Source organism: Furipterus horrens, unplaced genomic scaffold (genome assembly GCF_987537825.1).
Source record: "Furipterus horrens unplaced genomic scaffold, mFurHor1.1.pri manual_scaffold_3, whole genome shotgun sequence".
NCBI classification, from domain to species: domain Eukaryota; kingdom Metazoa; phylum Chordata; class Mammalia; order Chiroptera; family Furipteridae; genus Furipterus; species Furipterus horrens.
In genome coordinates, this window is record NW_028327173.1 from 14,688,343 (window position 1) to 14,711,489 (window position 23,147).

The following is a 23,147-nucleotide window of genomic DNA, read 5'->3' on the forward strand; positions in this document are numbered from 1 at the left end:
GCTCTGCTGCGTTTGAGCTGTGTGACCCTGAGCAAGTCCCTTTCCCTCTCTGAGCCTCATCCTTTCCCCCATCTGTAAAAAGAAGCAGTAATTCCAGTCCCCGGGGGTGGTTGTGGGAATTCAATGGGACAATGGAGAGAGCATGAATGAGCCCTTCCAATGTGATTATTTGTGGAGAAGGGGCAGAAGTCCAGCGGCAACAAAGAAGATCCCCTACTCCAGGCCCAGCACTGTACTAGGGTTTGAGGGTTTGCAAGTATTTAAACTCCAGTATTGCTGAGTGTGTGTGTGTGTGTGTGTGTGTGTGGGTGTGGGTGGAGGGGGGTGGTACCTAAACTCTAGTGGAAAGAACACTAGAATGCATTGGGATTAGAGACCTGGGCAAAGTCACCTCTGTGTGACTTTGACATGTCCTTTCTCCTCTCTAGGCTTCTGTTTCCCCCACCTGCAATAAGGGAACTAATCAGATGCTCTCTCGGTCTGCAAAGTCAGACATCCCAGACCCTATGCTGTGCTAAGAGAAGGCAAGGCCCGGAAAGGCTGGTGGTGCAGGCCTCTGAGTTGTCCTGTTTTTAAGCCCGTCCTGAGAAGCTGGGGTGACATCTTGGCTCGAGGCCAGTCCCTCATTTCCTCCCAGCGGCTGCTGTTGCCAGTGCCTCTGTGCTACTTACTGGCCAGCCCGCATCACTGCCCATCTCGTCAGCCAGGCTTCCTCCTTCGGGCTTCACAAGACCCTGTTCCTCTTTCAGAACCAGCTCAGGTGTTCCTTCCTCGAGCGGACTTCCCTGACTCTCTAGGGCACAGCTGAGCTTCTCCTCCTTGCAGCTCGCACAGCACCTCCTAGGTCCCTCCATCAGCACCCTCACCTCCCTTGCGTAGACTCAGTGTCCATAAGTCCCGCCGGGTCTGGAGGAAGATCTGAGTCTTACTCACCGTCACACGTAGAGCACCCAGCCCAGGATTAGGTGCAGAGTTGATAGTAACAGATGGGTCAGTGTCAAGGTGGGAAGAAAATGAGTCAATGGCTGGATGGAGGAATGAAGGATTTGAGAGATGGGTGCATGGATGATTTTATGAGCGGATGGATAATTGATAACTAGTAAATAGGTCAGGAATACTCAGCTACTGATCATTATTTTTAGCATCACATAAACATCTCTGGAGTTACAACGCACACCCTGGGGGTGCCAGGGGACTCCCCATTATTCTGTGGCTCTGGTTTCTCCTCCAAAACGTGGATGTGGGTCTGAGAATTCTCCCATGACTCTGTCCACATGACAGCCAGCGATAAGCTGCCCATTAGAATGTCTTACCTTTATTATCCCACTTTAATTTCCCAAGCATCAGTGTGAAATGATGGTGACTAATTCCCTGTGACCTCCACAAACTCCACTAGGCTTGTAGCGTGCCTCAGCTAGTTGCCACCTTCTTCCTCCCCATCTAGCCTTTTGCTCATGGACAAGCCCCTCCCCCAAAGAGGATTTAATACCTTACCAGCTAGCCCAAGTTCTCTTCTGCCACCGTAGCCCACGCTGTCATGATAGGGGCCAGAACCCATTTTGGAGGGTTGTTACCCTTCCCCAATCTGTCCCATAGAATCAGCTGAGGTAGAAACATTACAGGATTCGGGGTCAGAATTCCTTGGCTGAAGGTTTGACTTTTCAGCCCTGTTTAGCTGTTTCTCTCTGGGGAGCAGGGTTTGGCTCCCAGACGGAGCAGGGAGGGCAGCAGGAAAAGATAGGCTTTGGAGCTACGCAGATACAGGTTCAAATCCTGCCCCACTGGGGAGTAACTGTGACCTCAGGCAAGTGACTTACCTCCTCTGAGTCTCTGCTTCCTCACCTGTGAAGTGGGAGAAACAGCACCATTTACCTCGCAGGACTGTTGTGAGGATCAAATGAGATGCTTGCTTAGCCCCTAACCATGGGAGCCCTGAAATGCAACCACACTGAACTGAGAAGTGCTGTAGGTGCAAAACACACACCAGAATCGGAAGACTTAGAAAAATATGTAACACACCTGAAGAACATTTATATCAATTTTAATTGATAATATTATATGTTGATAATATTTGGGGATGTTGGTTAAATAAAATATTATTTTAAAAAGTTTTAAGATGCTGCTCCAAAGTCCTTCTCCTGTGCAGCCTTCCCAGCCTCTCCCGGAGTTGGTGTTTCTCTTTTGCCTCGCCCTGCATGTGCACATGCTTCTGCTATGGCTTTCAGTAAGCACTGGGGTTGTGTTTAGGTGTCTGTCTCCCCAGCCAGCGCATGAGCTCTCGAGGTCAGGGACTATATCTTGGTCATCTCTGCTCCCAGATCCCTGGCACAGAGCAGAGACTCGGCAAAATTAATCAAATGGATAAATCCGTGTGTGTGAAAGCAGTGTGAGTTTCTACTATTCTACCATACCCGAAGTCCTGGACGAGTACCACAGAATACAATGTGATCGGGGCTCTGGGAGGAAACACATGGTGCGCTCAAATTGAGTAATTTGAAGAGAGTTTCATCGAGGGACTATTAACAAAGACATGGGCAGGGTTTAGAGAAACTGGGAGGGGTAGTGTAGCGCCCTGGAGCTGGCAACACTGGGGAGCTGTTACCACCTAAGGCCTGAAGGATGGGGAGAGAGAAGGTTACCTGGACCCAGGGCCAGATACATGCACGGGCTGCCTGCAGGAGCTGCAGCCTTTGGGCGAGGGACACAGCCAGCCCTTGGCAACCCTGCAGGAAGGAGCTTGGGAAATAAGTACTTGGGCCCCATTCTCCACCTGCCCTCTGCCCTGCTGCTGTCCTGCCCCTCCCAGCCGAGAGCCAGAGGGCAAAGGAGACCATTGATTCTACTCACGAAGGTCACCTACCAGGGCACAGAACGGGATGCAGAAGGGCAAAGGGGAGTTCAGGAGGGACAAACAGGGAAATAAATCATCACTAGAGAGAACATTATACCCCTAGGACCTCTAAGGGCCTCTGGACATCCTTATCAAGTGCAAGAAATGGTCACAGCCAACTGCAATCATTAATGAAGCAACTACTGTGTGTCGGGTGCCATGCTAATCTGTTTTCCAGGTTTATAGAGTATAAGTAACTGGCCCAAGGTCACACAACAGGAAATGGCATAGCCAGAACTGGAACATAGGTCAGCCCTCAAACTCAGGTTCTGGTCGCCTCTTTGAGGCTGCATGTCAGGTACTATGCTAAGCACTTTAGCTTCATTATCTCTAATCCAACGAAACTCTGCAAGGTTGTAGTCTTTTCCTGTCTCAGAGAGGTCAGGTAGTTTCTCCAGGACCACACAGCTCATGGGAGGTGAGGATGGGGCAGGAAGCAGAGTTAGAGAGTTTGCCATTAAATGGGGCAGGTAATTGGCAGATTGCACGGTGGCAGCCTCAGGGATATTTTTTTTTAGCCCCGATGGGTGGAGTCAGCTCTCACCAGGTGCCTCCTGGAGTCAGGACCCAGCTGCAACCACGAGTTCGATTTTCATAGCTGTGCAGGGCCCTCAGCATCCTCTAGGCTGGCGCTCGCCTGTGACTCTAAAATTAATAATAATTATAGCAGTGACTTCCGTGGTCTCCTGAGCTCAGTCATTGTCTTTCTCTACGTTGTCACCGAATCTGACCACAACTCTCCCTTAGGATTGTATAATATCTATAGACAGGTATTATGGGCTGCTCACTTTGCAGATCAAGAACCGAGGCTGAGAAGGCAAATGACTTGTCCGTGGTCACACAGCAAATCTGACCCTACGCAGGCAGGCCTGCCCCCGGGGCAGGGTATGCAGCTGAGAGCACCGATTCTGGACCCAGACAGGCTGCGTTCACCCTGACTCTACACCAACCAGACACGTTGACCTTGGGCAAGTCACTTTTTTGTGTCTTAGGGTCCTCCTTTGTAAAATAAGGATGACATTAGTCGCTACTTCATTTGGTTGTGGTAAAGATAAAGTGAGTTATTATACCTAAAGCGATTAAAATAGCAGCTAGAACATACTAAGGATTATTCTACCTCTGAGTCCTCGGAGCTTTCAACCACAGCCAGGAAGGCTCTTAAAACTGTGTTTCTGCATGACCCCGGCTTCCACAGTCACTGACTGAGTGGCTACCACCCTTGCTTTGCCTGCTCGTGCTGACCTCACCCAGCCCTTAGCAACACGCCATCACCGTTTCACAGACAAGGAGACTGAGGTCCAGGGAGGAGTGACGCTCCGGCCAGGCCTTCACACCCCATACACTGCAGTGCAGGATGGCCACTCCCAAACTGAAGCTGGTAATCCCTCTCTCCCAACAGCAGGAAACCCAGATTGTTATGATTATTGGTATTGTTGTCCAAAACAATACTTGAGACAATAACAGTAAAACAACCATGAAGGGTGCTTATTTCCATGGGTCCTACAATCATCCCGCTGCCCGTGCGGAGGGGGCTGGGCCTTTCAGAAGAGGCTCCTCGAGGCAGCAGGATGAACAAACAAGCAGTGAAAACCTCGCAGCTGGGCCCCAGGTGCTGGGAGAGAGAGCAGGGCAGGAAGCGGGCAGGCCATTTCTTTCTTTCCTCTTCTTTCTTATTTGTTTGAGAAGCAACTTTACTTTCTAAATCGGTCATTGTCACCCGTTGGCCCCCGCCCCACCTGGGCCAGGGCCTCTGGTGACAGGGGCTCAAGAGGAAGCTCTAGGGAGCAGGAGGGACCGGGGTACTAGGTGTGGCAGGGCCCCAGGCTCAGCTGAACTTGGGGGGACCTCTTCCCTAGCAGGGGCGTCATGGGCTGCCTTCAGCTGACCAGGACCTGGTGGTCAAAATCCTCCAGGTTCAGCTGCTAAGGGGTAGTGGGGGGTAGTGGTTAGGGTCGTGGCTCTGGAGTCAGACCTATTTGGCTTCCAAGCTCTGTGACCTCAACTCTCTGAGCCTCTGTTTCCTCACCTGTAAAATGGGAGGGGCGGTTGTGAATATTAGACATAATTAAATAACATGATGAGCGTGAGGACTGTAGCACATTTACAATACTTAGCATAGATACAGGCTGGAAATTTACTTCAGAAGCGAACATTTATTGGGCATTTACACCAGGCACTTTTAAAGCATTCTACATGAATTACTTTATTTAATCAGTACAATAACACTCTCTCCACTTCCACGGGTGAGAAGACTGAGGCCAGTGCATTGCTCACACAGGAGTGGATCCAGGTTTTGCACACCAGTAGAGCTTATACAATACTGGGAGACCCTTGTAAGAAAAATAATCTAAAATTATGAATGCAAAATGAGCTATAAAGTCATGCAGTGAGGTCACCCAAGGCTTAACCTTCATTCTCTCTAAGCTCAAGATCACCTTCCTAGCCAGTAGCAGAGTGCAGGTGGCCAACTACAGAACCCACAGTGTTATAAAAGCAGAACTGATAGGCAAGAAGGCAGTCACTGCAAAATACATACAAGGTGCCAGTGATTAAGAGGCCACACTTCCACTGTGCTCGCCATGTGCCACACTCTCCTAATTTACCCTCCCCTCCAACAACAACCCAACAGCACTTTATTACCATCCACATTTTACAGGTGAGGAAATTGAGGCTCAGAGCTAAGACCAGCGACTTGCCTGAGGACACACAGCCAAGAAGTGACAGAGCAGGATTCAAACTCAGGCAGCCAGATTTCAGGGACTAAATGTTTAAGCGCTACACTGGCTGGTACCTCCCTCATCACCAGGGTCAGCACCTCGCGCCATCACCTCTCACCTCCCCATGCAGATCCTGCCATCTCTTACCTGACAGCAGCTTGGGGTGGGAACAAGATGACCCGGCTTTGGAGTCATAGACGCCTAGATGCTAATCCTCCCCTTTTGCTTCCTAGCTGTGAGTCCCTGATGCAGACTTTTCACATCTCTGAACCTCAATTTTCTCACCTGTAAAATGGGATTGTATCATTTACAAAGTAGCCTTGAAGTCTGGATGCATTGGTTATTATTTTACATGTTTTGTAATGAATGTGCTGTCAATAAACCATTTATTCTGTCTGCACATGTGCCTCTGCTCCCACACCTTATGGCTGTCCTGGATACACCTCAAAGGGAGGTTTCAAGGACCAGAGGAAAGAAAGGTGAAGGGCCGGTCCATACTAGCTGCTCCGGACCGGTAAGGTCACCATCGTGGGGGCATGGTGAGATGTCATTTGTGAGGAGGGGCTTTCGGAATGGAGAAAGAGCACAGAACCAGGTGTCAGGAGATCCACGTTCCAGATGGAGGTCCACCACCGCCAGCTTGCTGTGTGGCCGTGAATAAGTCACCTCACCTTCTCTGTGCTCAGTCTTTCTCTTTGGAAGTTGCATGCCTCGTCACCACATGCATAAATGTAATTGAATAAGAGCACAGGAGTGTCTCTGGACCCTCTGAGGGCTGCTCCCATTGCGGCTCCCCCTCCTCTTGGGGTGCTCTACGTGGCTACTCCCCTGAGACGAGAGGAGGGTTTGCAGTGAACTCTCACACCTCACCTGCTCCAGCAGAGCCAGCGGCCTTGCTCTGATCTCTGCTTCCTCATCTGTAAAATGGGGATGGAGATAACAGACCTCCTTATCCCTGTAGGACCGATAAGGAACCTGGGGTTCCAGGAGGTACAGGGCTTTCTGGAGGTTATGGCTCCCATCTTGTCCTTGTCCTACTGTCCCTGTCACACCCTCCTACAGCTGTGGACTTTCTCCTTCTCCCCATCCCAGAGGGTTGGGTCACATTATCCTTTTCTCTCTGTCTGCCATCCTGTCTCTCTTATCCACCTGATAAACTCATCTAGTGGGGTCATGTCCCTGGGCCAGCCCTGGCGCACCCACTCACAACGGTGGTGACTCTGAGCAAGCTCCCTACCCTCTCTGGACCCCCATTCCCTCATCCATGTCATGGGGACAACAGGCCCTACCTTATATGTGGAAATTCTCAGGCCATCCAGCACCTGCACCATGGTGAGCATGTATTAAATGGCAGCTTTTTTTGGTCTTCATCAGCTGTCTTTTGGACCCACACCAAATGTTGCCTTCATAGGGGGTAGCCCTGGTACCTCCATATAGACCAAGTTTCTGTGGGCTCCTACAGCCCAGTCCCTATGGCCTATATTGTAAACTATCGGCCATTGTGTCTGTATCCTACATTACTGAAAACTCTTGTCTTCTAGTCTTCTTGACACCTGTTGTGTCTAGCATAGGGATTGGTGTATAGCAGGTGCTCAAAGATTACTGAATGAATGAACAAATGAATGATGCCTCAGTAGTGCTGAATTTATTAGCTATATTTTCTGCCCTATCAGGCAGCAGGATTCTGGATACTATTACTACTACTATTGCTACTATTTCTTCCACCAGTACTATAAGTAGCTTCCGTTTATTGAGCATTTACTATGTGCCAGGCATTGGGGTAAGCATTTCTTAGTTACATCTTACACTTCTCTGTCATCATATGGGGTGGGTGTTCTGTTCGTATCCTCATTTCACAGAGAAGGACACAGGCTCTTGATACAATGATCAGGTTGGGCCTGGGCATATGAAAAAGGCTGGGTCATTCAGGGCCCTCCCTGGGACCGTGATGGAGCCAGTGAGGACCGTTGGCTTTCTCTTTCTGAACTGTTAGCTGATAGAATGTAAATATGTGGGTATCTTTCCTGGGACTGGAGAGGGCCTGTCTACCATAGGAGAGTAGGAGGCCCATTCTTAAAGGAAGGCAGAAGCAAACAATACTGATTGATGGGGGTGGTACGGAGATAATTCAAAGACATTGTTGGGAACCCTGGATCCACCAATGCCTGAAGTTCACTCATCCTAGAAGCTCCAAGATAAAGGAGCCCTTCAATTCTTAATTTCTCTTTTACCTTTAAAAAAATATATGTATTTAATTATGTATTTTTCGAGAGAGGAGAAGGGAGGGAAAGGCGAGATACATCAATCAGTTGCCTCTTGCATGCCCCCAACTGGGGACCTGGCCCACAACCCAGGCATGTGCCCTGACTGGGAATCAAACAGGCAACCTTTTGGTTTGCAGGCCGACACTCAATCCACCAGACCACACCAGTCAGGGCTCTTTTACCTTTATAATTTTTGTTCTTCACCTAGTTTTAATTGAGTTTATGTCACTTACAGCCAAAGATTCCCAACGAATACAATATTCTCTTCTCTCTCTAGCGTCTCCCTAGATGGTGAGGAGTCTTATCTACTCCCACACCTGGTGCCTAGTGCACACAGCTCTTGAAGAAATAAATGTCTGACAGGTACCTCAAAGGAGACCTCACCCTGCTCCCTTCCTGGGTTCCGCGTTCCAAGTAATGCTCCAGAGACAGAAAATTCGGTCATCTTTACCTTCTGTCCCTCCAATTGTTCTAATGTAAACACTGCTTTCTGGTTTAGAAAGTTCTCTCCCATCTGCCCTTTCTCCCACCCCCCTTGCCATTGTTTGGTTCAGGCTACCTTCAACTCATGGCAACAGCTTCAATCTGTCCTGCCCTTTCTCCTCCTTCCCACAGTGATCTTCCTAGAGCGCACGGCCAACCTTGTCGCTCCCCTTCTTGGAATGTGGCACGTCTCCCCATCAGCCTTGGGATGGAGCCTGAGCTCCCTAGTGAGGCACTGGAAGGTCTGCCCAGTTTGCTTTCACTCTGCTCTTCTTCTCAGCCACGTTTCAGCCACGTCACACCCTCTCCCTGAACACACTACACACTTTCTCGTCCCCCAATTTTTCTGCTGGAATTTGCCTTTGTCTGAATGTGCCTCCCCTTCTCCTCATGTGAACTACAACCATTCTTCAAAAAGCTCACCCCCCACGCCCCCAGCCCTGGCTGGTGTGGCTCAGTGGGTTGAGCACTGGCCTAAGAAGAAAAGGGTCGCCAGTTCAACTCCCAGTCAGGGAACATGCCAGGGTTGAGGTCTGGGTCCCAAGTTGGGGGTGTGCGAGAGGCAACCACACATTGATGTTTCTCTCCCTCTCTTTCTTCCTCCCTCCCCATCTTTCTATAAATAAATAAATAAATAAATAAAAGTGTTTAAAAAAAGTTCCTCCCCAGGCTGACTCCTCCTGGAAGTCCTCTTCCCTGTAACCCCTGCCCTATCCTTAGGGAGTCCACTTCCTCCCAGGACACCTTTGCCTCTTAGGTTCACTGGACCACGAAGCCCTGAAGGTAGGATCTCCCTCCCCACCCCTGTGCCAACAAGGCATGATCTGTCGGGTTGACTGGTGGACTCCATGTGAGGCCCTTTTCACAGGGATCCTCCAAAACTCAGTGGCTCAATCTAGTTCAGTTCCTGACTAATCCTTGGCCCCTTAGGACAAAGAGGCACCTGGAAGAAATTGTAATTGCAGTTCTTTGCATGTGGATGGGGCACTTGAAGATTACAAAATATTTCCGGGTTTATTTTCTCATGTGATCTTTACAATCCCAGTGGAGAACGTGTTATCACCCCCATTTTACAGCTGGAAAAATGTGGTTCAGAGAGTTTTTCATCTCTCTGAACAGCTCTCTGTTCTCAGGCAAGCCCCTGACTTCCTCAGACCCTCAGGCTTCTCTGATCGAAGCCTTCCCCAGCCTGCCCATTTCCCAGAAGGCGTGGAGAGCCAAGGAAAACCAGAGTACCTGAGTGAGAAGAGAGAAGGCAGGCTTCTGGAGGGCCTAACAGTGACCATGATGGTAACCACAGTGACAGCTACTGCCTTTACTGTATATACAGTGTTCTAGGCACCTCGTGAGCATTATCTGCTCATGAGAAAGAGTTAATCATTACCACTTTACAAATGAGGAAACAGAGACACAAAGCAGTTAAGAGACTGGCCTCTCTTGGACAGGTTCTTCCTGCTGCCTCAGTACTGGTACAGCGTTCCCATCTCTTCCCCCACTCTCCCATTTTACAGAGGCGGCAACTGAGGCTTGAAGTCAGTGGTGGAGCAGGCAGATGGCACTAGGTCATCTGATCTGGGGGAGCAAGCACGGGGCTAGGGGGTGCAGCTTAGGCGGGGGAGGGGGGCCTTGGCAGGGCCGCGAGTGGGCATCTGCCTTATCTCTGCCCCCACCCCCTAACCCCAACGCAGGCAGGCGGAGCCCAGCTTCCCTGCAGTGAGCGCGCCAGGTGCGCAGGGCCAGCCGGTGGGCCTAGCGCAGCGAGTGTGCCTGCGCGGGCGTGGGCGAGGGACCCAGACGGGCGGAGCCCCACGCCCATCCTCCCTCCCACCCGCCCTTTCTCCCGTGGCTGGTGGCAGGTGAGTGGGTGTCGAGGAACCGCCGTGCAGCGGAGAAAACAGGACGCCGCAGAAATCAGATTACTCACCTGCAGCTGCAGTACCCAGGGCTAATAAAAGCTGAGCTTCCTGTTGTTTCTTTATTACCTCCCTCTGTCTCCCCCAGCCCCAGGCGCTCCCAGCTGCAGCCAGAGCCCTAACTGATCGCCAGAAACCAGTAGCTTCGGGGGTCCGGAACCACTCGGAGGCCTGAAATTCCAGGAGTGCAGCGCAGGAGTGGGTTAATCCGTCCCAGGATGGCCCTCCATCACCTGCATGGGGATCACCTGGGGTGATGGTTGACAAAACAGGTCCCCAGGCCTTGCTTTGCACCTGCTGAATCAGAATTTGCAGTTAGGGGCCTGGGAGCCTGCCCATTCATACCGATCTCTGGTGTTCTGTATGCAGGCTAAAGTTCAGGGATTGGAGGTTCAGATGACCTGAATTTGTTTTTCCTGACTGCCATCCACAATTAGAAATGAAACCTATCCCCCAAATCAGCCAAGTAAATCCCTGACCTTAGGGCCTCAGTTTGCTCACCTGTTTAGTGGGGATGAATATGATATTTCTTGGGGCTGCAAGGAGGCACAAATAAGATGCTATGTTTAGCACGATTCCTGCTGGTTGTTCCTGGAGTTTACAGACCAGCCAGGAATAGACATTGAACAAATAGGATAAGACCTGGGAGGTGGGCAGGCGGGATGGAGGCTGTGGGAGACAGTGAAGAGGCTGTAAATTATTCTGGAAGCATTAGGAAAAGCCCCTCACAGTGCAGCTTCGCCAAAGTTCAGTCCCCACCATGCCAGGAAAACATTCCTGCCCAGAGCATTGACAACCCCTGAAGGCCAGGTCTGGTGGCTTCTTCTCAGCCTCTCTGTGACATCTGACTCTGGAGTGGGCCACACCCTCCTGCTCCCAGCTCTCCCCTCCTTCAGCTTCAGGGAGGCCTCATATTTCTGTTTTCCACCTCCCTCCATAGCAGCCCCCTTGTGATCACCCCAGGTCTTCCCCTTCCTTCCCCTGGGATCATAGGCATCTTGGCCTGCCGCATACCCTCCACACCCTTCCTGGACAACCCCCCCCCCCCCCCCCCCAGTAACCTGCTCCAAGCTGAGCTTTGCCCTGAGCTCCCGGTGTGTAAATGCAGTATCTCCTAGACGTTTCATTCTGTACCCCAACTCAGCTTGGCCAGCTCTGAACCCATCATATGATCTCCCCTCCAACCTAGTTCTCCTCCTGGGTTCCCTGTCTCAGGGCATCACACATGGATATTGTCCCAAGTGATTTCTGCTCCTTTGCCCCCACATACAGTCTCCTAGTCCAATCAGTTTTATCTCCCCGATTGCTCTAGAATCTGTCTCCTTCCTTCCAGTCCTCCAGTCGCTGTGGACTCTAGACCTCTAGTTCAGGACTCCATAATCTCTCACCTAGATTATTTTAACAGTCTCTTAAACAGCCTTCCTGGCTCCAGCTCTTTTTTTTTTTTTTTATTGCTTTTTAGAGAGAGAGGAAAAGAAAAAGAAAGGGAGAGAAATATCAATATGAGAGAGAAACATTGATTGGTTGCCTCCTGTACGCGCCTGGACTGGGGATCGTATGCATCCGGACCTGGAACCAAACCCGGAACCGAACCCACAACCTAAGTATGTGCCCTGACTGGGAATCAAACTCGCAACCCTTCAGTTACAAGACAATGCTCCAACCAACTGAGCCACACTGGCCAGGGCCTGGCTCTGGTCTTATCCCTTAGTTTAGCCAGGGGGATCTTTCTGAGACACATCCTGTCCCTGTCCTGCATCAGATCTTCATTGACCCCCTCGGAGCTTTCAGTATACAGTCCTTCTCCCATTCCATGCTCACCTTCCTCTCCACCCGACCTCCTCAGCACTTTGCATAAACAGGGACATTCACAGAGCTCATGCTAAATGCTCAGTATCATGGCAAGCCAGTTATCTTCATAGCTTTATCTCAGCCTCATAGCTTTCCCATTCCCGATTTACAAATGAGAAAACTGAGGAAGAGGGAGGTCGGGTAGCTGCTCAAGGTTGGTCACACAGCTAGTAAGTAGCAGAGTTGGGATTCGTACCCAAGCCGGTGCTCTGTCCTGCTCTAATCTAGAGTCGCCTGCTCCCAACTGGATCGTATTCTCATTCTTTGTAGCTTCCCTGGCATCTAAGAGGAGGCCTGGCATATGGTGGATGCTTATTGAATGAACCATCAACTCTATTCACACTCCTGTTTGACTCTTACAACAACCCGGGGAACTAAAGAAGTGTACATCTTTTTATTATGTAATATTTGATGAACACAAAAAATTTGCGATGAATGTCTGGTTTATGGAAACAAACATCTGTGAACCTACTGCCCCAGTTTAGGAACTTGAACTTCACCAGCACGGTGAAGCCACCTGTGTGCCTCTCCGATTCTGTTCCTTGCCTCACTCCAAAGGTCAGCACAATACAATCCTGAATTTTGTGGTTCTCATTCATTGCTTTGGGAAAAAAAGTGTCATCATATGGGGATGGATCCTATACAACATATTGTTTTGTTTGCTTTTTGACCTTTATGTAAATAGTATAATGTATATACATTGCTCACTGGTTTATTTTTTTCATGCATTGCTCTGTTTCTATATTACATACATGATTTTGCATTTTAGCTGTCATTCAGCTGTGTAACACTCCATTGTATAACTAGGCCTCAGTCAGTGGGCATGAAGGTTGTTTCTAGTGTTTGCATGACCATTCTTTTTTTAAATTTATTTATTTATTTATTTGTTTAGAGAGAGGGGAAGGGAGGGAGAAAGAGAAGGAGAAACATTGGTGTGAGAGAGAAACATCAATCAGCTGCCTCTCACATGCACCCCAACCGGGGATGAACCTTCAATCCAGGCATATGCCCTGACTAGGAATCAAACTGGTGACCTTTTGCTTTGAGGTATGACATCCAACCAACTGAGCCACACAGCTCAGGGCTGCTATGATCGTTCTTATAACATGTCTCCTGGTGCACACATGCAGAAATTCCTCTAAGCTACACACCTGAGATTGAAGTGGTGTGTCATCAAGTACGCACATGTTTAGCTTTATAAGTGCTGCCAGATCATTTTCCAGAGAGCTTGTACCAAAGAACACGCCCCCTTCCTCTGTCACAGTGGAGGAGTGCTCTAGTTGCTCCACATCCTCACCAGCACTTAGTGTGATCATTGTCCCTAATATGTCAGTCTCAGTCTTCATTTGCATTCCCAGTGAGATGAAGCATCTTTTCATTTGTTTATTTTGCATTCTGGTTTCTTTTTCAGTGAACTTCCTGCTCAAGCCTTTGCCCACTTTTTAAAAATTAGGTTTTTAGTTACATGTTTCTCATTGCTTTGAAGTATTCTCAGGGAAGTTTTCTGTTTCTTAATAGAGAAAGAATTTGAGACCCAAGTTCACAGGAGACAGAGCTGGGTCCCAAACCCACATGTGTCTGATTCTAGGGCTCTTTGTACCAATCTCTTTGTCTCTCATTCATTCATTCATTCCTCAAATGCCTGCTGATCGCTTCAATAAGTACTGGAGAGGGAGTGGAGAGTTGTGGTTAAGAGTGTAGGCTCTGGAGCCCCTCTGCCTGGATTTTAATCTCTTCTCTGCCACTCACTAGCTGTGGCCGTGGGTGAATTTCTAACAAATCGTACCTCAGTTTCCTTATCTATAAAACAAAGATGGTACTAACAGTACTTCCCCTACAGGGTTAATGTGTAGGGACTGAATGAGTTAATTCATATAAAAGTGTTTAGGACTGTATCCAGCACAGTCAGTGCTGAATAAATAGTACATGGCAGGCACTATGCCAGCAGGGTACTTGTTCTGGGGACATGGGGATGAAAAGGCAGACAAAGACACTGCCCTCATGGAGCTCACTGTCCAGTGGAAGGAGGTGGACACAGAACAAGTAAATTAATTAATTAATTAATTAATGTGGCTTGTGATAAGGGCAAGGAAGAAAACCAAGAAATGACAAAATAGACTGACCAGTCACTGACTCAGCTGGGTGGTCACGCAGGGAAAGCCCTCTGAAGAAGGTGACATTTAGGCTGAGGTGTGGAGTATGAGCAAGAGCAACTCAGGCAAAGAGTAGCCCTTTAGAGTAAAGGGCACATGCAAAGGCCCTGAGGCAGGAAGAGCACAGCATATCCAAGAGACTACAGGGAAAGTAGCATGGCTGGAGCAAAGTGAGCAAGGAGGTCAGGGCAGGAGAGGAGGGTCGGGAAGCCACCAGGGTGAAGAGTCTGAATTTTATTCTGAGGGCAGTGAGAGCTTTTGGACCATAGATTGCTGTGATCTGGTTTTTGTTTTTCAAAGATCACTTCAATGGCCATATGAAGATCAACTATCTATGAATTCATCTAAATACTTCTTATAGCTACTAGTATTTTTAGTCAGTACCCCTTCTGTGCAAAACAAAACTTCCCTTTATTGATCTTAAATGTGCTGCTTTTGGGTTTCAAGGGGAGCCCCCTTCTGCCTCGTATGTGAGGGTTATTGGCCCCATGTGAGATCTCTGCTCAATATTTTTACAGAGGGGGTGAGAGGAAGGTCTCCCAGGTGGCACCTTACCTGCTTTGTGATGTTTCCCCACCTGTAAAATAAAAGTAATGAGAGAAGCCACCTCGGAGAGGCTGTGGGGATGAAGTGAGATGCAGATTGACAGCAGGGAGTGACCGAAACAGGCTAGTTGCTAGGAAAGTGATGGAGTGACGAGGATTCCTCTCAGTGATCTTGGGTGAGTCGCTGAACCTCTCCAGCCTGAGCTGAGAAATAAAATGGGGATGTTGTAAAATGAACCTGTAAATAAGGTGGTGGGGCGGGGGGTGGGAGACGCCCAGTTCTGATGTCCTAGACCTCTTCTTCTCTTTCGAGCCTATGCAGGTTACTTGCTTTCCTGAAATTTTGTTGTTCCCTACTGACAGGCGATGGGAGATGGAGCAGTAGCATGGTAGAGCGAAAGCTGGCCTGGAGTTGGGAGGCCGGAGGTGCCCGCTGTGTCACTTACAGTGGGGTCCTCATCGCAGTGCATCTAACACACACACACATTTAAACACATGTAGAAGGAGAGAAAAGAGAGCAATATGCATGAATCACTGCTACGGAGTTACCTCCCATCCCCGCCATTGAGCTCCCACACCTTGATGGGAACATGGCATAACGTGGCTTGTCACAGTCCTCCAGTTGGTCCTGATTTCCCTACGCTCAGCAGGGTGTGGGCTTTTCCCATGCTGAGTGTGATTCAGGTGTTCAAAGGCTTTTTATACTCTGGGGCCCTAAACACAAGCCAACATTTCCCTTGGTGGTCGGGGGAAGCCACAGCTATCTGTAACAACACCAAAGAAAGACCCTGCCGTATTCACTGGGGAAACAGAAGCAATGGCAGGAAACTTCCCCAGCCTCCCATGTCGCCCTGCGCTCACCTGCCAGCATCACCTGCGCCGGTTTCTCTGACTCTCCCCAGTGGTTACACAGGGGCTTACTTCTTCTTCTTGTTCTTTTTTAAAATTATTTATTTATTTATTTTGTTTTGTTTACTTATTTATTTATTTACTTTTAGAGAGAGGGGAAAGGAGAAAGAGAGGGAGAGAAACATCACTGTGTGTGGTTGCCTCTCACTTGCGCCCCCAACTGGGGACCTGACGTGCACCCTAGTCATGTGCCCTGACTGGGAATTGAACCAGCGACACTTAGGTGCTTACTTCTAACACCACTCCCTCCACTTGGCCCTGCACTGGGTCCCTCTTACTTCCTCCAGGTCATCATCCAGCAGTTCCTCCGGTCTCTTCTGCAGCTGCTTCATTCCCTTCGGCATGCGGCAATTCATCCCGTCTTACCTGTACGCACGCATGCACTCAACCGAGGACACTTTGCTTTGCTTCCCTTTACAGTAAAACTTCTCCAGGAGCTTTCCAAATTGACGATCTTCATTGTTCTTTTCCCTTTCTGCCTTCAATTCACTCTAGCTGGGCTTTTACCCCCATCACTCCACAGAAACTCCTCTTGTCGGGGTCACCAATGACCTCGTGTTGCCCAGTGTAATGGTCACTTTTCAGCCCCCACCAACAGCATCTGACCTGGTGATGGAGCCCTCTTCCAGGTACACATTTGTCTGTATCTTTATGGACCCAGCTCTCTTGGTTCCCCTCCCGCCTCACAGGACCCCTGTTCAGTCTCCCTCTCCCTCATCTTCCTGAGGTCCACGTGCCCAGTTCCCTGAGAGTTGGCCCCTGGACCTCACCACTTCCTGTTGTCAGAGTGCCCATCATTTCTTGCCTGGATTTGTGTGACAGCCTCCCAGCAAAGCATCCTGCTTCCGCCCCTCCCCTCCTGCTCTATTTTCCATATCATAGCCAGCAACACCTTTTAATAACATGGGTCAAATGACTTTATTTTTCTTTTCAAACCCTTCAGCGGCTCCCTTCTCCCTCAAGGAAACCCTTAACACCTTTCCATTCCCAGAAGACCCTGCATGAGCCATGCATACCCTTCCTTACCTTACTTATAGCCTCTTGCTTTCCTTTCCTCCACCTTAGCTCCATTGACATCCAGGGTGTTCTTTAAGCAGCCAACCACAGTTGCACCACAGGGCCTTTGCACCTGCTGTTACAGCTGCCTAGTGTGGACTACTCCGGCCCGTTTATCCATGCACAGGGCTCACTTCTGCTCATCATTAAAGAGGCTTTCCCTGGCCACCCCCACAGCCCATCCTCCCTCTCTCCCCTCTGCCACTTTCTAGTCCCTCTCCTGCTTTACTTTTCTTCATAGAACTCCTCACCATGGAATGGACATACTAAATGTTTCTTTGTTGATCTGTTTATCATATGTCTCCCCCTTAGAATGTCAGCTTCACAAAGGCAGAGGCTTTGTTACATCCTCTGCTGTATTATCCAGAACAGTGTCTGGCTCATAGTAGATGCTGAATAAATATATGGTAAATGAATTAAAATGTTTGAATAATGGGGAAACTATTTGTTGGTATTCACTGTGGCATGTTCCTACAGGATTTTCAAACATTTGCTCATTCAACAAACATTTTGTGGGTATTTCATTTATGTGCCCAGTAAGATGAATTTTCACTGTATTCTCTGTGTCATGCCCCTCTCTGGGCTCAGTCTGTGAGCCGGAGCATCCACACATTCAACACACACTTAATGAGCATCTCTCACGTGCCCACTATTGTGCTAGGATCTGAAATTCCAAAAGGAGCCATCAAAATAGGATCATCTCTGGAGAGAAGGGCAGAGATGAAAATATTTAACATAAATACACAATTGCCCTGAAGTGTAAAAGCATTGGGGAGGATGTGGGTAACTGGGGGGGTCTCATGCATTTTCAGTGGAAGCGTAAACTGGCACAACCATTGTGGGAGGCGTGTCCTTCTGCTCCTGAATCTCCCTCTATCTAGGACTTGCCCTCAGAGTATCACCCAAGGGCAAAAAGACACAGGATGTTCACTGAGCTTCTGTTTTTCATTATAGTGAAAAGCTGGAAACAGCAATGTCCAACCACAGGGGGTTGATTATGGAAACTGTCATAGCTCCCTACAATGGTTACTAAGGGGCCATTGAACATGACACTGAGAAAAATATTTACTAAAACCTGAGAAGATATTTGTAATATACTATGAAAAGTAAAAATTTTTGCCCTGGCTGGTGAATTGAGTGCCAGCCTGCAATCCAAAGGATCATCGGTTCTATTCCCAGTCAGGGCACATGCCTGGGTTGTATCCAGGTCCCCAGTTGGGGATGTGTGAGCCAACCACGCATTGATGTTTCTCCCTCTCCTTCTCTCTCCCTTCCCCTCTCTAAAAATTAAATTAAAAAAAAAATTTTTAAGTAAAAATTAAAAAAAACTCCCAAACAACATGTAAAGTGTGATGTCATTCCCATATTTGCATACCTGTATGTGTTTAGATCCAGAAAGATGTTTAGAACGAAGGTGCCACCATGTTTAAAGTGTGGCGGTTTCAACTGTTGACTTGAGGGGGTGGGAGTACGGGTGTCTAGTGTGTCACTCTTTTAGCCTCTTTATGTGTTTGGGAAAAAATCTTAAACTTAAAAAGTTGAAAGAAAATGCAGTTATTTTGGGGTAGGGTGATTTGGAGACTTTTTTTTCCCTTCTTACTTTATACATTTCATTTACTTTTCTCTAATGAGTATTTACTGCTTTTATAAAAAGAATGAAGTGGCCCTGGCTGGTGTGGCTCAGTGGATTGAGCGTCGGCCTGCGAGCTAAGTGTCGCTGGTTTGATTCCCAGTCAGGGTACATCAGAGAAGGAAAACTCTGACTCCAAAAAACCTCCGCTGCCTTGCGGCATACCTCTTCAGGGGAAAGGCTAAGGGAGTAAACCCCCACAGAAAATCCGGAGCCGGAGTCCCTAAGGCGGTTTGACGTTGTAGTCAACACCGGCAACTCCTGCGGCGCACCTGAAGCCAAGCTGTATTGACTCCGTCTTTCCCTTGGACCCTTCAGCTGCGAAGAGAGGGGGGGTCTGCTGCATGGGCAACAACAGACCCTCCATATCACCCTGCCCAGGCTCTGTAGCTTCAGCTCCACTGGAGAGGACACTCCAGCGTCATCGCAAGATGTCAATTCAACACAGGAGGAGACAGATACGATGTCACTCCCGAGTCGGACTGCACAGCCATTCTCGGCGGTGCAGATAGACTCTTGAGAAGCTACACCATCGTCTCTCGAGACGGACGGCTGCCGACGACGACGACGACGACGACGACGAGAGAAAACTGGAAATATCCACGCCAAAACGTTAGCAGTCGTTTTCTTTGGGCAATGGAGTTGCAGGTGTTTTTTCCCCTCCTCTCGCTTATTTGTGTGTCGTAAATCAGTTTGTCCCACAGGACTTCCTGCAGGGATGGAAATGTTCTGTAGCTGCGCTGCCCAGCGAGGTGGCCACTAGCCACGTGTGGCTGCTGAGCACTTTAAAAGCGGCTAGTGAAACTGAGGGACAAACTTTTTTATTTCACTCCATTTATTACAATAGCCTCGTGTAACAAGTGGCTACTGCGTTGGCAGCACACTTCTCAGTTGTTCACGAAGGATGCACATTGGCTTTTCTTCCTTGTTTTTTTGCTCGTTCCTTTTTCTGCCCTCCGAGGTACAGAGCACCTTTGAGATCTCAGCAGGAGCCAGTGAGTGTGAAGCCTTTGCAAACTGTAAAGTGCTGGAGAGCATTTGAGATCTTTTTTTTTAAATTTATTTATTTGTTTGTTTGTTTATTTATTTATCTTTAGAGAGAGGGGAAAGGAGAAAGAGAGGGAGAGAAACATCACTGTGTGGTTGCCTCTCACTCACGCCCCCAATTGGGGACCTGATGTGCAACCTAGTCATGTACCCTGACTGGGAATTGAACCAGCGACACTTGGCTCGCAGGCCGATGCTCAATCCACTGAGCCACAGTAGCCAGGGCATTTGGGATCTTACTCCCCTGTATATGTCATTAGTTTGGCTCAAATAAACTCTTACCAAAAAAAAAGAAAAATCTTTGAAGTGCTGTTTGTATTCAAGAGGTGCTCTTGTATGTAACTCTTCTTCCTCTCGTCCCAGCCCCTTTTCTCCTCCCATCCTGCCAAGTCTGCAGAGATGTTCACAGTCAAAGGACATGCTTCCATGCCCACCGCTGGTACTACTATTAATGTTTTATCATAACATATCATAGTTTCTATAAGCATAGTTAAAATATCAACCTTAGACAGACCAGAAGAAGATGCTATCATTCATCCATGTGACGTTTGTGGATCCCCTAGTATGTTCCAGGCCAAGGTGGCATAAAGCATCTGTCTGGAAATACAGACTTGGATTATGGCCCTTCCCTTGGGGACCTGACAAGGAAGCAGAGGGGACACATAAGGGAATAGCCAAACTCTATTCAGCCATTCCACTGGTACATGGCAGGCCACTGGGCACACAATGGAACAAGGCAGCCTCTGCTCTCAGGAAGCTTTCAGAGTCAGCTGGTGCAGCAGATGGTGATCAAATAGCCACTCAACTATATAATTACAAACTGTGATAAGGGTTAAGTGGAGGAAGCAGAGTGCTATGAAAACATGTCATGGGGGATTTTTATGTAGTGGTGATGGGAGGGTCAGAGGTGATATCTCTGAAGAGATCAGGATCTGAAGGAGTTTAATAAGGGGTGAAGGGGTGGGGAAAGAGGGTCCAGGTGGAAGAAGCAGTATGTTCAAAGGCCCTGAGGTGGGAAGGGAAGAGTACTTCTGGGCCCATGTGGCTGGAAGCCAGTAGGTGGAAGGGATGAGTGCGGTATGTGGCTGGGAGGGGCACAGTCCCCAGCGGCTGGTGGACCATGCTTTAGAGCCAATGAAGGGTTGCCGGGGAGGGGCAGTGAGAGCAGTTGCTCATTCTGGGAAGAACACTGAAAGGGCAGAGTGGAAGCAGGGTGGACACTATAATGGCTGGTATAAGGGATGTGGCAGTGGGGATGCAGAGGAGGGGAGAGATTTGGGACATAAATGACTCAGTGTTGGATTTGCCCTCAGGGAGGTGGCAAGAGGGTGTCCTTAGGTGACCAGGTCTGTGAATGAGGAAGGTCTGATTAAAGCTGACCTGAGGGGCCTGGGGCAGGCCTACCGATGCAGCCCCATCTCCCCTCAGCTGTGGAATGGGTTGCAGCACCCCTGGTGGAAAAAAAGGGGAATAACAGCTTCCGTAGCCAAACCCTGTGTGGGCTTGGGGAGCCTGCAGTGAAATGAAACTGATGTGTGTTGAGCCCTGGCAGTGTGCCAGGCATTCCAAGCGTTTTACTTCATCATCTCATGTGATCCTCACAACCACCTACGAGGTTGGTGCTATTATCATTTCCATATTACAGATGAGGAAACTGAGGCTCGAAAGGGTGCTGCTGTGGGGATGTGCACTACAGTCAGGGTGACTCCAGACCTGGCTTTTAGCTATGGTGTCATAGTGCTCTTGTGGTTTGGGGTGACTAGAGCCTTGGAGAGTTGGAGAGGGGAGAAGGATGAAGCCGAGGCTGGACAGAGGGACTGGGATCAAATCCTGCAGGGCTGCTGTGTCAGGATAGGGGAGCTGGACTTTACTGTAGCGGAATGGGTAGCGTGTTCTTAGGGTGAGGATGATGAGATCAGATGTGCTTTTTTGATAAGTCACTCTGGGGCCAGATAATGGGAGAAAAACCAGAGGGGGTGGGGACTGAGGCAGGGCATGGAGGAGGGCGAGAGGCCACTGCCATGCAGAGGACAGAGTGTGAGACTGGAGCAGCAGGGCTCTGGGCAGGGTTGGACTCCAGACAGACAGTTCCAAGACAGAGTCAACAAGGTGGTTGGCAGATGGGATGTGAGGGGTGAGCAATCACACCTGGGTAACAGGATGATGCTGTTTATTTCATCCATACATGCAGCAAATTTTTATCGAGGGTCTGCTAAGTGCCAGGTCCTGGGCGAAGTGCTGAGAACACAGGGAAGACAGATGAAATTGCCTGAAGAAGCCCAGAAGGGAGGTTGTAAATGCTGCAAGAGAAGAAAGGAGGGGAGGACAATGATACATTTGGCTGAGGATGTATTGAATCAGAGAAGCCAGGGGATAGCCAAGGGACAATGTCCAAGGGACGTTGGATAAATGGTCTAGACTCTGGAGAGAGGTCAAATTGAAGATACAAGATTTAAAAAATAAAGCCTCGAGCCCGACTTGGTAGATGTACTAAAAGCAGTGAATAGTACACTCAAAATGAGTGTATTTTTGTGCTATATAAATTTTATCTCAATAAGGTTTAAAAATGCAATTAGGAAAAAAACCCGACAGGTCCCAAATTTTCTAGGAAGTCATGAAGCAGGAAGAATATTCCAAACATTGGGGAAAAAGGCTAGAGGGAAAGCCTGGTGACAAGAGTGGACGGGTAACACACGTGGCTCAATTTGAGCAGGACTCCCTGCGGGTGTTGCAGGAGCCTTTGCAGCCTGGATCAAATCAATCCTGCCTAACTCAGGAGGGGGAGGTGCCATCCTCATTTTACAGATGGGGAAGCTGAAGTTCAGAAAGGTTAAGTAAGTTACCCAAAGTCATGTTGCCTTTTTAAAGGGGTAGAATAAGTCCAATTGGGTCAGTTGGCTCCATAGTTTGGGCTCTTAATGAACACTCCAGACTGAGTTTTGCCCCATACAACAAATGTCCCCATCTAAGCACAGGCAGGCAGCGACGGGTTGGGACCTGGAAACCCACTGTAGGGTTGAGATACTGGCGCTACAATAGCGCCATCTTCTGGCCAAGATGTGAAGCTCAGCCGGTGATGGAAAGGCACTCATTCATACCCCAGCACAGTTTTCTTTTTTTGGCCCCTGTCCTTCCTCCACGTTGTTTCCTCCCAATCACCCTGAGAGGCTAGTAGGCAAGGATTATTGTCTGGCCTCAATTTGCCAATGAGAAAACCAAGGCTCAGAGAGAAGTGACTTCTCCAAAATGACTCAGAGAAGTAGAGGAGGACCCAGGACTCCAATCCATGTCCATGAAATGTTTGCCACATCCCGCCTGTCCCCAGTGTGGATTCAGCCCCCAGAGTGTCCCCTCAGGGCATCTTAGGGGCATGTAGTCCAAAGCCCTCCCTTTCTGATTCACAGATGAGGAAACAGCTTCCGGCAGTGGTCTGGCCTACCCAGGTGAGTTTGTGTGGGGTTTTGACTGGCACTTTACTTCAGGATCTGCGCGGGGGTTGGGGGTGGGGGTGGGGGTGTGGGAGTGGGGGGTGGTTAAGTTGGGTTCTCAGGCTACGCAGAAGCCCCTCCCAACTCGGGAATCTCAACCAGGCAGCATTTCTGTTTGGGGAACGGCTGCCCTTTCTCCTTCTCCAACCCCTCAGGTATTCTGGGTCTCAGGCTAAGGAAGAAGGGGGGGTTTGAGAAAAG

At 49.0% G+C, this 23,147-nt stretch overlaps 1 long non-coding RNA gene across 1 annotated transcript; it reads right to left on the minus strand.

Annotated features, from left to right (window-relative positions):
- Positions 1-2,025: 2,025 nt before the first annotated feature.
- LOC150014344 (uncharacterized) lies at positions 2,026-9,654 on the minus strand. Its single transcript, XR_016509924.1, has 3 exons — positions 9,591-9,654; positions 3,435-3,535; positions 2,026-2,322 (listed from the first exon to the last, which is right to left on the minus strand). It is a non-coding gene; the product is annotated as an uncharacterized LOC150014344 (long non-coding RNA).
- Positions 9,655-23,147: the final 13,493 nt, after the last annotated feature.